The sequence below is a fragment of the Arvicanthis niloticus genome, chromosome 1 (assembly GCF_011762505.2).
Source record: "Arvicanthis niloticus isolate mArvNil1 chromosome 1, mArvNil1.pat.X, whole genome shotgun sequence".
Lineage (NCBI taxonomy): Eukaryota > Metazoa > Chordata > Mammalia > Rodentia > Muridae > Arvicanthis > Arvicanthis niloticus.
Window position 1 is genome coordinate 80,350,742 of NC_047658.1, and position 16,085 is coordinate 80,366,826.

A 16,085-nucleotide genomic window follows, 5' to 3' on the forward strand; every position below is an offset into this window, starting at 1 on the left:
TTTGAAGCTGTCCTCTCAGGCCCTGAACTCTTACTGGTTTTTTGTTTGGTTGGTTGGTTGGTTGGTTGGTTAGTTGGTTGGTTTGGGTTTTGCACACATTAGGTAGATTGAGCTACTTGGTGAACATCCAAGAATGACTGTACAAGTGCCATTAGTATAGAGCTGAGGGCAATACATTTTAACAACTAGAGCTAGGGGAGTTAGCTCAGCAGGTAAAGCATTTGTACAGATGTTCAGATTCCTAGCACCCTCATAAATAGCAGGCATGGAGGTCCCTCAGCAATCCCAGCACATGCGAAGCAGAGACAGAATCCTCTGAGTAAGCTGACTAGCCAGACTAGTCATATTCATGAGCTTATGTTCATAGATTCCATTGAAATAACTTACCTCAGTGAACAAAATGTAGAGTAATTGAGGAACTCTCTCTCTCTCTCTCTCTCTCTCTCTCTCTCTCTCTCTCTCTCTCTCAATTTTTATTGGTTCTTTGTGAATTTCACATCATGTACCCCCATCCCACTCCTCTCCCCTTCCCCTTGTACCTTGTACCCTTGCTCCACTCTTGCAGCCTCAATTCCCACAGAGACAAAAACCAAACTCATTGTGGAAGCTGCCGTGTGTCCCAGTGCGCCCCACAGCACACCCTCTTGTCCATACTTCTTTGCTTGTAAATGTTCATTGCAATGAGTCTGTGGCCAATACAAGGCTTCTGCTACTGTATCCGACACTTCTGAACTGGACTGCTGGGATCCTAACAATGGAGATTGGAATCGCCCTTAAAAAACTACTTCTAAACAGGTCTATATTCTCATTGTCCTAGTACCCACCTTTTCTCCCCGACCTTTGACTGTGGGCTAGAAGCAGGTAGAAGCATTTGAGAACCCTTATTAAAGTAAGTTTTGAAAAAAAATCTAAGCTTACAATCCCAGTGTTCCTCTATTCTCCAGTTTCCAGCTTGTTCCCCATCCTGGGAATCTGTTGGGGCTGCCTGGCACTGGACTGGTGCTCATCTCAGGCTTGTTTTTTTCAGGGAATATTAGGCTACTGATTATTCAGATATTCATAGATCAGAACACTGACCAGAGACATAACCTCTCCTCTATGCTACCTACTGACACACATGTGACAACAGAAGCCACACCTGCAACGGTTCTAGGGACAGGTGAGAAAGACTCTCTTAATTTTATTTATTTGTTTGTGTATTTATTATTTATTTATTTTGGTTCTTCAAAATATGGTTTCTCTGTGTAGCCCTGGCTGTCCTAGAACTCTGTCTGTAGACCAGGCTGGCTTTGAACTCACAAAGATCCAATAGCCTCTGCCTCCCAGGTGCTGGGATTAAAGGTGAGCACCCCACCCAGCTAGTGATTGAGGAAGACTCTCAGTGTCAGCCTTGGGCTTAAGCACACATAGATAAATATGTAAGTGTGTACTCACACTTGCATACACACACAGGCAAACTTGTAAGCATACATGCACACTATACAGAAGGCACAAATAAAATTTAAAATTATGGCCGGGCGGTGGTGGCACACGCCTTTAATCCCAGCACTTGGGAGGCAGAGGCAGGCGGATTTCTGAGTTTGAGGCCAGCCTGGTCTACAAAGTGAGTTCCAGGACAGCCAGGACTACACAGAGAAATCCTGTCTCCAAAAAAACAAAAAAAAAATTTTTTTTTAATTATGAATATGGACTATGTGACCAATGAGGATAAATTATAGTTAAAGCCATATCTCACTTTGTGTATCAGGGGGGATTCTAGAAGATTAGACCTGGAATATAGAGCAAAATAATAATAAAGAAGCAAAGAAAAGAATAGAGACATTTCTTTTCTTTTTTTGTTTTGGTTTGTTTGTTTGTTTTTCGAGACAGGGCTTCTCTGTGTTCTGGAACTCACTATGTAGACCAGGCTGGCCTTGAACTCAGAAATCCACCTACCTCTGCCTTCCAAGTGCTGGGATTAAAGGTGTGTGCCACCACTGCTGACCGAGAAATTTCTTTATGACCTTAAAATGAAGAAGAATTTTAATCTTAAAAGATCTAAAAGCCACAAATAAATACAGTAAATTTAATTTTGTGAAACTGAATAAATAAATACTTGAGGCAAAAAAAACCTATTATAGATTAAGTCAAATTTAATTTATCAAGTTGTCAAAATAACAGAAGATAATGAAAAATAAGGAAAATGTTTCCAACTTATTTGAGAGCAGAAGGATAATGTCCCTCAGTATAAAATGTCTTATGGGCTGGAAGATGGCTCATCTGGCCTTTGCTTCTTATACCCACATCCAGTGTTCTCAACCACCTGTAACTCCAGCTTCAAGGTTCCGAAACCTCTGCCCTCTATAGGCACTTGCACTTATGTGCACATACCGACAGACAGACACATACACACACACACACTTAAAGTAATAAAAAGACATATTTAAAAACTCAACCTCATCTTGGTCATTCTCCCAGCCCCAACAGACTGTTAAGAAGTCTAGAATGCATAGAAAGTCAGTGGGCTAGAGCTACTTCCTTCAGGGAAGCTCCCTGGTCAGTACCACACTATTTACTTTCTACTGACTTCAGCCTTTGATGATGGGCTCTCTCTCTCTCTCATTCTCCTCGTCCTTCAGTTCTAAAGGCTGGGGGGATGGCTCTATGGTTAAAAGTTTTGGCTTCTCTTGCAGAGAACCTGGATTCAGTTCCCAGCACCCATGTAGAGGTTCATAACTGTCTGTAATTCCAGATCCAGAGAAACTGATGCCTCTCCTAACCTCTGTGGGCTCCTGCATACACACAGCACACATGTATGCAAACACACATGCACATAAAATAAATATTTTTCTTCAAAAGAAGTTGCTGTAGAGATCCAAACCGTGTCTAGAAGTCACATGTATACAAAGAATGTCTTTGAATGTGGATCCATTCATGTGGTTGTGGTGTTTCATTATAGAATAAGTTCAAAAGCAGGGTTGGTATGTTAAAGCCAACTCTGCCCCACCAATAAAACTTGGTGAGAACCCAGCCACATCAACACCTCCACATTTGCTTAGGGTCACTTCCATGCAGTGACCATGTGGAATGCAAAGCCAAAGATACGATCTAGAAAAATTGCTCAATCCTGGGAGGAGAATCCCAGCCAGGCTTGCTGCCACTCAAGCCACGGAGCCCTTCATATCTGATAGGAAGGGGCAGCAGTCACCCCTTTCCTTCCCCGATGAGAAAATTGGAGAGCCATCCAAGAAAGATACTGACCATGGAAGTCACTAACATCAAGAGACAACTGTGGCTGGAACGTGCTCAGTTGATAGACTGTTTGCCTAACAAACGCAAAGCCCTAGGTTCAATTCCCCAGTACTATATCAACTGAACATTGTGATCCCAGCATGAAGGAGGAAGAGAGGCAGGAAAATCAACAGTTCCTGGTTATCCTCCGTTCTACAGTGAGTTTGAGACCAACTCAAGCTACCTGAGACCCTGCCTCCCCTCAGAGAGGGAGAAAGAAGGAGAGGGAAAAGGAGGTGTGGGGGAGCGGGGACAACGACACAGACTCAGAGAGAGAAAGAGGGAAAGAGAAAGAGAAACTGCATGCCTATCTTCATGCATATTTTCAGTGACCGCAAGTATCATTCCTCTCGGATGGTTTCTCAATATTGGAAACACACTTGATGCGGGCTGTTTTGCAACTGCTGTCAATCTCTTATTATACTTAGCAGCGAAACCAAATGTACCCTCTGAAGAAGTTCATTACCGCATAAGGGAGCCAGATTTCTGAAGTGCCGTGTCTGCTTCCTTACATCTTTCTCACACTGTGGGATTTCCATCCCTTATGATGCACCCCGAACAGAGCTGGCGCCGGAAACAGCCGTATTTCGGCTAGTCTATCTGTTTGCACTACTGCACCGTGCTTGTGTTTGGTGAGGCCAAGCCTCAGAGTGTGGCTTAAAGATTTCAGTAGAAACACACACACTCATCTGGAAGAAGAGTCAAGTTCCGTAGGAGCGTGGCCTGGAGCACTTCCAGCTCAATGGTTGGGAAAGAGCATGCCCACCCACTGCACACCCTGAGCGGACTTTGGCTCAGAGACCGGCCTCGTTACTTCACTTCCCTGGGAATACGGGCTAAGAAACAGTTTACATACAGGACCAATTAAGAGGAGCAAAGGAGAAAGGTTGTTTGGGGATTTTTTTTTTTTTTTTTTTTGGTTTTGGTTTTTAATTAATTTTTAAATTAGCATACAAAGTGATGGGTTTCATTGTAGAATATCCTTACATAGATATCATAGATGTCATTATATCTTGTTATCGGCTGTTTCCCTTTCCTCAAGTTGCTCCCCCACCCCCAAACTGGTTTCTTTCCTTCCCCCAGATAGGGCCCTTTCTACCTTCTTATTTGTATTCCAATATCTTATCTCTCACCTCCCTTGCAATCTCTTCCTCAACTCTCCTGCTGCCTTCATAACCTAAACACACACATACATTCACACGGGTGGGCACACACACACACACATGCACACACACTGGCACATGCACACACCCCACAATTTTAATGCAAGGTTCTGCACATAAGGGAAGACATGTGGTATTTATCTTCCTGGAGTCAGGCTTATTTCATTTAATCTAATAATCTCCAGTTGCATCCATTTTACTACAAACGTCACGATTTCATTTTCTTTATGGCTACATAGAATTCCATTCTGTACCACATTTTCTTTTTTAGCTTTATTACTCATGTTTGCCTGCATGTGTGTATATACACCATGAGAGGGCATGGGATCCCCTGGAACTGGAGTTATAAATGGTTGTGAGCCATCACGTGCACCGGGAACTGAACCTGGGTCTTTTGCAGCCATAACAAGTACCCTTAACTGAGCCATCCACCCATCTCTCCAGAACTGGTATCAGGGTCTCTTTATCCACTGTTGGTGGACATCTAGGTTGGTTTGCTCCCGGCTGTTATGGCACAGATGTGCAAGCATCACTGTGGCCTACTGACCAAGAATCCTTCAGATCTACCCCTAGGAGAGGTTTAGCTGGAACATATGTTACTTCTCTATTTTTAGCTTTTTGGGAAATCTACACACTGACTTCCGTGTCTTCTCCAGTCTAAATTCTCCCTGGCTCACCTGCCTTTGATGGCATGGTTTGTTTTTTTGTTTTTTTGGTTTTTTTTGGGGGGGGGGGGTTGGTTTTTTGTTTTGTTTGGTTTTAGTTTTTTGTTTGTTTGTTTGTTTTTGTTGTTGTTTGACACAAGTCTCACTTTATAGCCCTGGTCACTTTATAGACCAGGCTGGCTCACAGAGATCTCTCTGTCAGTGTTTCCTTGATGCTAGTCATTCTGCCTGAGGTGAGATAGAACCTCGAAACAATTGTAATTTGCGTTTCCCAGATGGCTAAGAAGGTTGAACTTCAATTTTCTTTTCAAGTCTGTATCAGCCATTTGTTTTTCTTCCTTTGTTCAATCCATTTAGGAGATGACACTTCATCCTACAGTTTCCGTAAGACCTGCTCAAGTGATGTTTATGACCCCAGGTGAGCAGTCCCACTTGGAGCACCTTTTTCATGACATTTAAACATGATATGGTGGGAACTTTCTAAACTCTGAAAGCCCTCAGAGACTGTACCTTGTAGCAGAAGTGAAGTACTTATATAATGGTCTCCAGTCGATTCCCACCCCAGTCAGCACTGATGATAACACTCGGATCATCCTCACCACCACAAACCCCCGTGCACGCAGATATGTATGGACTGCGTCACACTTGCTTCAAATCAATAAGTACAAAACAAGAAACCCAGAAAAAGCAAACAAAACCATGTTAGGGGTGTGGGTTACCTTGTAATCCCAGCACCTGGGTGACGGACGCAGGATCATCAGCTCAGGCCATCCTCAGCTATTTATCAAGTTCTAGACCTGCCTGAACCTCCCAAGACCCTGTCCAAACAATAAACAAATAAAAGAAAGCCTATGTGTCTTATACACCTGAGGAAGGGAACGTGAACAGCTGAGGTAGAAAGTACCAAATCAATCAATCATCTCTCTCTGCCTGCTTGGGAACCCCAGTCACACATAAACTATCTTTCCATGCTATATACTTTATAGATTTTTTTTTATAACTTCCAGCTAGCCTCATCTTTTTCTTATGTATATATTGTTTTCTTTCTATGTATAAAATCACATGTACATATTTACACATGTATTTAAGACAAATATACTTTTAAATAAGTATGTAATCCCATAGAAAATAGTGAAGATATGGCCAAATCTTAGAAATGGGAGACCTGAAAACAACAGTGGTTCTCAACCTTCCTAATGCTGCGACCCTTTAATACAGTACCTCATGTTGTGGTAACAACCAGCCATAAAATTATTTTCATTGCTAGTTCCTAACAAAAATAGTACTTTTGCTATTATTATTAATCATGATGTAAATATCTGATATGCAGGATATCTGATATTCGACCCCTGTGAAAGAGTCCTTAGACCCACAAAGGGGTTATAACCCATAGGTTGAGAAACACTGGTCCAGGGATTTGGGTTTCTAAATCTGTGCAGGAGATGCGATGGCAGAAAAACCTTGTAGTGCTGGGAGTTACCTGAGATAGCCACAGGAAGCTTGGAGCCTTCCAGGCAAATGTGGGCTCTGGGCTACAAAGAAGTAAAAGTGCCTCTTGACAATCTGACCTATAGAACAGCATCTTCTACAGACTTAGACTCTAAATTCAGACTCCATGTGTGATTTGGGAACATCGAAGAGACCCAGAGTCTGAAAATGGTATTTCATGCATGATGTGAGCTCATCTTCATGGAGTTTTATATGTGGGGATCCCATGTAGCTGAAAAATTACTGTAATCATGCAGATAGGAAAACAAAATTATTGTGTCTTCAACACAAGCTGCACCAGATTCTGACAAAAGATCGATGGTGAATTAACAATTACAACTATGAGGTTAAACATCTGATAACCTGGTGCAGAGAAAATTAACATACACCATATGAAATATAGTAGAATCAACAAGAATCTGAGATGTAGCCATTTCCCATACAGTGGAAGCTGATTTTGGGAGAGGGGGAGGGGAATAAAGGGCTTCTGTGTTGCCCTGGCCGTCCTGAAACTAGATCTGTAGATCAGGCTGGCCTCAAACTCATAGAAATCAGTCTGCCTCTGCCTCTCTGCCTCTCTGCCTCTCTGCCTCTCTGCCTCTCTCTGCCTCTCTCTGCCTCTCTCTGCCTCTCTCTGCCTCTCTCTGCCTCTCTCTGCCTCTCTCTGCCTCTCTCTGCCTCTCTCTCTCTCTCTCTCTCTCTCTCTCTCTCTCTGCCTCTCTGCCTCTCTGCCTCTCTGCCTCTCTGCCTCTCTGCCTCTCTGCCTCTCTGCCTGTCTGCCTCTCTGCCTCTCTGCCTGTCTGCCTCTCTGCCTCTCTGCTTCTCTGCCTCTCCTCTGCCTCTCTCTCTCTCTCTCTCTCTCTCTCTCTCTCTCTCTCTCTCTCTCTCTCCCTCTCTGCCTCTCTGCCTCTCTGCCTCTCTCTGCCTCTCTCTGCCTCTCTGCCTCTCTGCCTCTCTGCCTCTCTGCCTCTCTGCCTCTCTGCCTCTCTGCCTCTCTGCCTCTCTGCCTCTCTGCCTCTCTGCCTCTCTGCCTCTCTGCCTCTCTGCCTCTCTGCCTCTCTGCCTCTGCCTCCAGAGTGCTGGGATTAAAGATGTGTGCCACCACCACCACCAGACTAAGGAAGCTGATTTTTTTTTTCTTGAGGCAGGTATTGGCCTGGGATGAGGAGAGGGACAGAGACTAAGGGTAAATAGGCATGAACGGTCTTACAGAAGGAACATACCCTAAGACAAACTTGCTGTGATAGTTACACCAGCTGAGTCACGCTGCTAAAAGTCATTGAACTACATCCTTGAAATGGGTTCAACAAGTCAATCAAATGGAACTGTAAAATTATTACAATTAAAAAGTAATAGATTCCTAGCCAGACACAGTGGCTCACAACTTCAATCCTAGCTTTCAGGAGGCAGAGGCAGGTAGATTTCTATGAGTTTAAGGCCAGTCTGACCTACATAGTGAGTTCCAGGCCATCCAGGGATGCATAGTAAGACCCTGTCTCCAAAACAACAACAAAAAAGTAATAGGTTCCTGATATGTTAACCACAGTCAAGTAAAATTAAGACAACTATAGGAAGTTATAAGTTATCTAACAACAATATAACAAGAAATGCCTGGTACTCATGGGAAATTTTTAAATTCTATTAATACTAAACTTTGAATGAACACAGGGTGAGAGCTTATTGTTTTTAATTATGTGGGGTGGAGGTGTATGTGTGGGAGTGTGGGGTATAGATGTGGGGAGTGGGAGAGTAGGTAGGGGGTGAGGGGGTGTGTATGTAGGGGTAGGAAGGGGGTGTGTGGCTATGAGTGTGTGAATATGGGGGTGTGAATGTGTAGATATATGTGTGTGGAAAGTGTGGGGGTATGGATATGTGTTGAGAGTGGGGGTAGGGTGGGGAAGAATGTGGATATGGGAGTGTGGGGGTGTGGGTATGTGAATGTGTGGGGAGTGTGTGTGTGTGTGTGTGTGTGTGTGTGTACAGAAGTATGGATGTGGAAGGCAGAGGACAGCTTTCAGGAGTTGGCTCTACTTCACCAGCATAACAGTTTAGGTCATAAGTTTTATGGTTCATAATTAAATCTACATAGTATATTTAGGAGAATTATTTTAAGTTTTATGTTGTTATTATTATTTATGATAATAGGTTTCGTCATGACATTTTCAAACATGTGTGCCACTGTGCTTTGCTCATATTGTCCCTTGCCTTCCCTTGCCTTCTCTCCCCTAAATATCTGCCTTCATGTCACACATACATGCTCACATTTAAATTTAGATTTTACTCACTCTGGTGTTTACCTAGAAGCCCCATCACTGCTGGCTAGCTTTTATGATGCTAGAAGGTTCCATGCACACTACCAATGTAAAAACATCATCGACAGCCTTGCCAGGTAACAGCTGTGCACATGGCAAGCTACAATAGTAACTAGACTGGTGAGGTGTACCCATTGGTTCAATAGTGACACAGCCCACTCCATAAGATGAAACCCATGTCTGGTACCAAAACCCCATGTCTGGCTAAGTCATAGGTTCTAGGGAAGAAACTAGCACTATCATTCTGCTAAATGGGCATAGTAATGAATTCTATATTATATTCTTATTTTATACTCATAGATTAATGCACTTCTCAACCTTCATCAGAGAAGCTTTTTGCGGTAGATGGCAATTAATACAGACAGACCCCACAAATAAGAGACTTCTGCATGCTCAGCTCTAAGGGGACATCTGCATCACACTCCTTCTGAGAACAGAAGAATTGTAAGAGCCAGAAGGAAGAGATGGATGACTGTAGCAAAACTCTGCTTGCCATATATGACAGTGCAGTTGCACACACAAACCCTCAGCAGCTATAACTGCTCACACAAGACCTGCACAAGATCAAGCCAGCCAAACTCCCAGTTCCTGAAGGCCCACACCTATCTAAAGAGCTGCTGGGGGAGAGATGCAGTCCCTGAGAGGCTGCCCTGCTCCAGCAGATGGCCCCACATGCAGCTCACATGAGCAGCATGAAATGGACTCAGAGAACAATGATTAAATAAAATTTCTTTGAGTCTCATTATGTGGCCCTGGAACTTGCTCTGTAGACTAGGCTGGCCTGGAGGTCACAGCAGTTTCTGCCTCCCAAATGCTTGGCTTAAAGATGTGCACTACCACATCTAACTAAATAAAATATTTAATATAGACTTTTACATCAAAATCTAGATTCCCCATGTGATAGAAAACATAGTCTCAGTCTCTCTTTCTCTGTCTCTGTCTCTCTGTCTCTATGTCTCTCTCTCTCTGTGTGTGTGTCTCTCTCCTTTTTTTTTTTTTTTTTTTTTTTTTTTTTTGAGACAGGGTTTTTCTGTATAGCCCTGGCTGTCCTGGAACTCACTCTGTAGACCAGGCTGTCCTTGAGCTCAGAAATCCTCCTGCCTCTGCCTTCCAAGTGCACCACCACTGCCCAGCTTTCTTTCTCTCTTTATCTTCCCCATTACCGTGTCTTATTTAGGAGAAGAGGTTTAAAGAAAAGAAAACTCGGGCTGGAGAGATGGCTCAGTGGTTAAGAGCACTGATTGCTCTTCCAGAGGTCCTGAGTTCAATTTGTACCAATCACATGGTGGCTCACAACCATCTGTAACAGGATCTGATGTTTTCTACTGGTGTGTCAGAAGACAGCTACAGTGTAGTCATGTATATTAAATAAAGAAAGAAATTTTAACTTCATCTAAAATTATAAATATAAAATTAAGCAGGAAACACCTCTGTAGAGAAAAACCATGCAGAGAAAAAAAAGATAGAAATGTCCAGCAACACTTGACTGTCATAAAGCCACAGTCCTGACACAGTACAGTAGAACTTACATACCCTCCCATGGAACACAAAAGCTAATAAATTAGCAAATAAAGACATAAACCTGTTCTGTTATAAATCAAACTTCAAAGCAAAGGCAGAAATATGAACTATTGCATACGTGGTGCTTGGACGGGTGTCAAGTCATGTGGGAAAACATAAAGCTTGATTTCTGACCTCATTTCTTACAGCAAAATAAGATCCAGATGGATTCTATTTTTATAATAGCTGAATGGGGAGGACTTTTCTAAGCATTTCACAAAGAGCAGTGGCAGGGGCGGGGCGGGGGATTATATATTGAACTGCTTTCCAGCTAACAGTACTTGAGAGCTTGCTCCACTGGGGTACCTTTTTAGCATCTTATTTAATCTAGGATTTAATACAAGTGTTTATTTAGTTGTCACAACCCCATCAGGTGAGGACTGTTGGTAGCCCGGGTAACTGATCTCTCATGTCCTCTTCAAGATCTCCCAATCTCACCTCTCCCCTGAAAGTGATCATTTGGTCTGCCTTACTCACTACCTCAGCCAAGAGATGCTGTTGCTCTAGGTTCATCAGCCACGGCTGCCCTCCCACAATCTCCACATGCAGCAGAAATGTCCTTCCACAGGGTGAAGCAATTGCTGCCCATGGTTGCTGGGAAGCCTGCTAGCCTCATCCAGAAGTGAGGGAAAGTCAATTCCTGGGGAGCGGACATTGACTAGTAAGAGAGAAGAGACAGAGATGCCAGCTCTCTTGTCTCCCCACCCACTGACCTAGGATTATATGGCCTCTCTACAGGGCTCAAGTGTGGCTGAGTGGCCCACCTGCTGAGCAACTGGTTATGCTTCTGTAGCCAGCTACAAGACAGCAGCCAATGTGGTGAAGCTGTCCCAGCATCCTGTCCTGTGTTTTCCTGCCTCACTTTGCTTTGTGCTCATTCTTGCTGGTTCTGGACTCTTGTCTCTCCACTAAGATCTTAGCGATTTATGGTTGTCCCAGGTGTCTGTTGACAGTGGAGCCTAAGAGGGCATCTGTTTTTCTCGACCTAGAACACCAGGAGATAAGAAAAAAAAAAAAAAAAAACTTGCTGATCCCCAACTAGCTCTTCCTGATGCTTGGCTTTGAACATAAACCATAAAGCTTGTAAAGTATTTATAAGATGATCAAGACTGCCGGGCAGTGGTGGCGCACGCCTTTAATCCTAGCACTTGGGAAGCAGAGGCAGGTGGACTTCTGAGTTTGAGGCCAGCCTGGTCTACAGAGTGAGTTCCAGGACAGCCAGGGCTACATAAAGAAACCCTGAAAAACAAAAACAAACAAACAAAACAAAATAAGATGACCAAGACTAAAGCTTAATAGCAGACGTGCTCCTTGCTGCTGACTATGAAGTCAGTTGGCCATCACCCACAAAGCTAGCCAACATTATCAAGAGACATTCATCAGGATTCCAAAGTAGAAGTGCAAATCTCATTAACAGTGGGAAAATATCAATATAATGATGAGATTTTTTTCCATTGATATCTCCCATGTGATATCAAGGCAATCCTAATCAAGGTCCTAGTAATTTGGAGTAGCCAACCCCAGAGATCCTCCTGTCTCTGCTACCCCGACATGGCTTACAGGCACAGGCTGCCATGCCCTGTTTTAACACGGGTTTGCTAGTTTGAACTCAAGACCTTGTGCTCACTCAGCAGGCACCGAACCAACTACTGTCTCCCTAACCCTGCTCCTTTTTTTTTAAACCACAGCTATATCAAGTTTCCTGTACATAAAATACCAAAAGCCCATCCTCCAGTCCCCCAAAGATAGCTTTTCCAAGAGTCAGACCAGAGTAAGCACAGGTTACTGGGGATTTTGTTTGTTGTGTTTTATTTTCCATTTTTCAGACAGCTCCTTACAACTTAGATGCCCTGGTTAGCAGTCACTATTTAGCTTACAGGTTTGCCATGCAGCCTATGCTAGCCTTGAGATTTTGGGTTTTCTTACCTTTGCCTCAAAAATACTGGTATTGCAGGCCACAGCTTGCTCCACTGTTTGGTTGTTTTGGGTTTTATTTTATTTTATTTTATTTTATTTCTTACTTATTCACTTTACATCCCACTCACTGCCCCCTTTCATTCACCCCCTCCCACAATCTTCCCCTACTCCTCCTCTCCCCTTCTCCTCTGAGCAGATGGCTGGTCCCCCTAGTTCTCCCCCTACCTTGACACTTCAAGTCTCTGCTAGGAGACTTCCTCTCCCACTGAGGCCAGACAAGGCAGCCCAGCTAGAAGTAGCTTTTGAGATAGCCCCAGCTCCAGTTGTTCAGGACCCACACTGGTTTGTTTTTGTTTGTTTGTTTTTTAACTTTATTTACTTTGTGTGTGAATGTGCAAGGGGACAACTTATAGGTATCTGTTCTCTCCTACTAAATGATTTCTGAAGATCAAACTCGGGTTGTGGGGTTTATTTGTTTCTCTGTCAGCAAACACCCTCTTCACTGGCTCACCACTGATATTTTAATCTGTACTGTCCTTTGTCCTTTGCCCTTTGACTTTTGACACATCTTTGTGAACTTTTGGTATTTGCCTAGAATCTGAACCATTCAAACCCAGCTCTCAAAGCTGGGCACAGTGGCTTATGCCATAACTCAGCACTCAGGAGGTTGAAGCAGGAAGGTTGCCTGAAGCTCAAGGTCAGCTTGGATTATATAGTGAGTTCTGGGCTAGCCTGAACTACAGAGTCAGACCTGGTCTCAAAAACAAACAAACAAAAGACAGTTTCCATAATATTGGGACGCGTGGTAGCGAACAGGTAGACATGGTGCTGGGGAAGGAGCTGAGAGTTCTACATCTTGATCCACAGACAGCAGAGAGACTGTCACACGGCCAGACTTGAACTTCTTAGACCTCAAAGCTTACCTCTAGTAACACACTTTCTCCAACAAGGCCACACTTCCTAATAGTGCCATTCCCTGTGACCAACCATTCAAACACATGAGTCTATGGGGGCCACTCCTATTCAAACCACTACAGTTAATAAACTTTATTTTTGTTGGGGAAGGGGTATTTGTTTGGGAGCAGGGTCTCATTCTGTAGCCCAGATTGTCCTAGAAATCACTTGGCAGTCTAAGCTGTCCTAGAGCCTAAAGACTTCAGACTCCCAGGTGATTATAGGTAAGAGACACCATGCCTTGCTTAACAAACTTAAATTGTATTTATTTATTCCGTATGTGTATGACACATGTGTGTACAAGTGTGCACACACCATGTGTGGAGGTCAGAGGGCAGCTTTCAGAATTTGGTTCTAGGACTTGCTTTTGGGTTACCAGGTTTGCACAGTATTATGGAAACTGTCTTTCACTCTCTAAACCATCTTTCTGGTCCCATAATCTTGCATTTTTAATAACGACTATGTATTATAATAACCAGCTAACAAAATTCCAGAAAACTTAGCCATCAGCCCTTATAAGCTGGCATGCTACCAGATTCAACCTGCCAGACTTTCCAGTTTGGGCTTAACTTCCCATATGGACTTCTCTTGGCTCTTGGCAGCTCAGGGATACAAACACTCCATGCAGGACTGCCCCACCCCTGGTTTGTATGACACTTATCCTTCCACTCTCTCCGGGGTTTCTGTTAGTCTCAGCCTTCTCTTCTCTTTCCTTCTTTCCTTCTGTAGCGTCTTCTCTTTCCTTCTTTCTTTTCTGTAGGCTAGAAAACAGGAGAAAGAGCCAGCAAGATGGCTTAGAGGGCGAAGGCACAGGCCAACAACAAACCTGATGAACTGAGTTCAATCCCAGGGTAGAAGGAGAGAATCAACATGTAGGAGTTTTTCTCTGACCTTCACACACACGTTGTGGCTAGTGTGCACAGATGCCATTCACATACATATGTATGTACATACATACATACGTGCATAATACATACATACATACATACATACATACATACATACATACTACAAAGGGAAAACTAAAGAAAAGAGGGGAATGGAGCTGAGAGTCTAGCTCAGTTGTTATAGTGTTTGCACCCCAGCATGCACAAGACCCTATGATCAAACCCCAGAACCTCATAAACAGGTTTGACAGCACATGCCTGTAACTCCTACATCTAGGAGGTAAAACAGGAGGAGCAGAAGTTCAAGACAATCCTTGACCACATGTTGAGTTCAAGGCCAGTCTGAGTTAAAGACTCTGTCTCAAAAAACATGTTTTTAGCAGCGGTAGAATTGATACTGATTGTTAACATAAATCCTCAGCCTTCATCCTCCCGGTACCATTTATGAGCTCCAGCTCCTCCTTCAGCCTCTCTGAGGTCTAGGCTCCTAGTTAATAAAATGAGAACAGCAGCCTTCTGGGCGGTTGTGAAGATTAAATGAAATAATGTCTATAAAACAGTGCAGCGTTGGGCATGGCTAAGTGTCCAATGAATGGTAGGGGTCATTATCTGCTTCGAAAGGCCACTTTTATGTGGTTGCATACGCAATACAGCTTAAAAGAGTTTAGAGTAATAGCAGGCCCTGATGCATCAGCTCATTACCCAGCAAAGGCCTTCCACCGAACCACAGCCAAACCCCATTATCCTGATACTCGCACTCAAATATTAAAGTCAGAAACAGCTCCTGTAGCCACTGAGACATCCATCTGACTTTCAAATACTGATGAGCCCGAGGGGTACATCCACTTACTCGTCTAGTCTTGCATACATGACAAGTGTGCTTGGCAAAATAGGTATGATGTGAACCCTCGTGGAAAGGATGCCCTGGCTGGTGACTGGGACACAGAGCATGGTCACATGAACATGTGATTTCACACTGTGACAAGTGCTAGGTAGAGGTGGGATGAGAAATGATGCCAGGTAGATCTTACCTGGCCTAGGGTCAGAAGGGACATTTAAGGAGCTGCAGGTCTGGCTTAGTTAGTGGAGTTCTTGCCTAGCATGCACAAGGCCCCCAGGTTTGATTTCCAGCATGAAAAACCTAGACTTAGGAGAACATACCTGTAATCCTAAAACTGGATGGTAAAGGAAGGAGGAGCCATAGTTCAAGGTTGTCCTCGGCTCTGTAGTAAGTTACAGGCTAGCCCAAGATACATAGACCTTGTGTACTGGCTAGTTTTATGTCAACTTGACACAAGCTAGAATCATCAGAAGAAGGACCCTCAACTGAGAAAATGTCTCCATAAAACTGGGCTGTAGGCAAGCAGTAGGACATTTTCTTAATTAGTGATTGATGTGAGAGGGCCCAGCCCACTGTGGATGAGGCCATGTGATCCTGGTGGTCATGGGTTCTCTAAGAAAGCAGGCCCACATGAGCAGGCCATGAGGAGTAAGCCAGTAAGCAGCATCCCTCCATGGCCTCTGCATCAGCTTCTGCCTCCAGCTTCCACCCCTGCTTGAGTTCCTGTCCTGACTTAGTTTATTGATGAATTACAATGTGAAATTATACGTCAAGATAAATCCTATCCTTTCCTCCTCAACTTACTTTTGGTCATGGTATTTCATCATAGCAATAATAAGCCTAAAATATCCTGGAAAGGAAGGAAGAGAGGGATAGAGGGAGGGAGGAAAGGAGAGAGGTTGGGAGGAAGAAGGAAAAAAGGGACGGGGAGGCAGGGAGGGAAGGAAGGAAGAAAAAAGTTAAACTAAGTACTGAGTCATGAGCACCATTTATCCGACCAGAGAGCTGAGGAAAAGCATTGCACAGTA

At 43.7% G+C, this 16,085-nt stretch overlaps 1 protein-coding gene and 1 non-coding gene across 3 annotated transcripts in view; both read right to left on the minus strand.

Annotated features, from left to right (window-relative positions):
* The window catches only part of LOC143443642 (uncharacterized), a 65,208-nt gene that overhangs the window by 10,121 nt on the left and 39,002 nt on the right, over positions 1 to 16,085 (minus strand). The gene's annotated exons all lie outside the window — the stretch shown is intronic.
* On the minus strand, positions 1,030 to 1,160 carry LOC117701658 (small nucleolar RNA SNORA17). Its single transcript, XR_004605795.1, has one exon. It is a non-coding gene; the product is annotated as a small nucleolar RNA SNORA17 (small nucleolar RNA).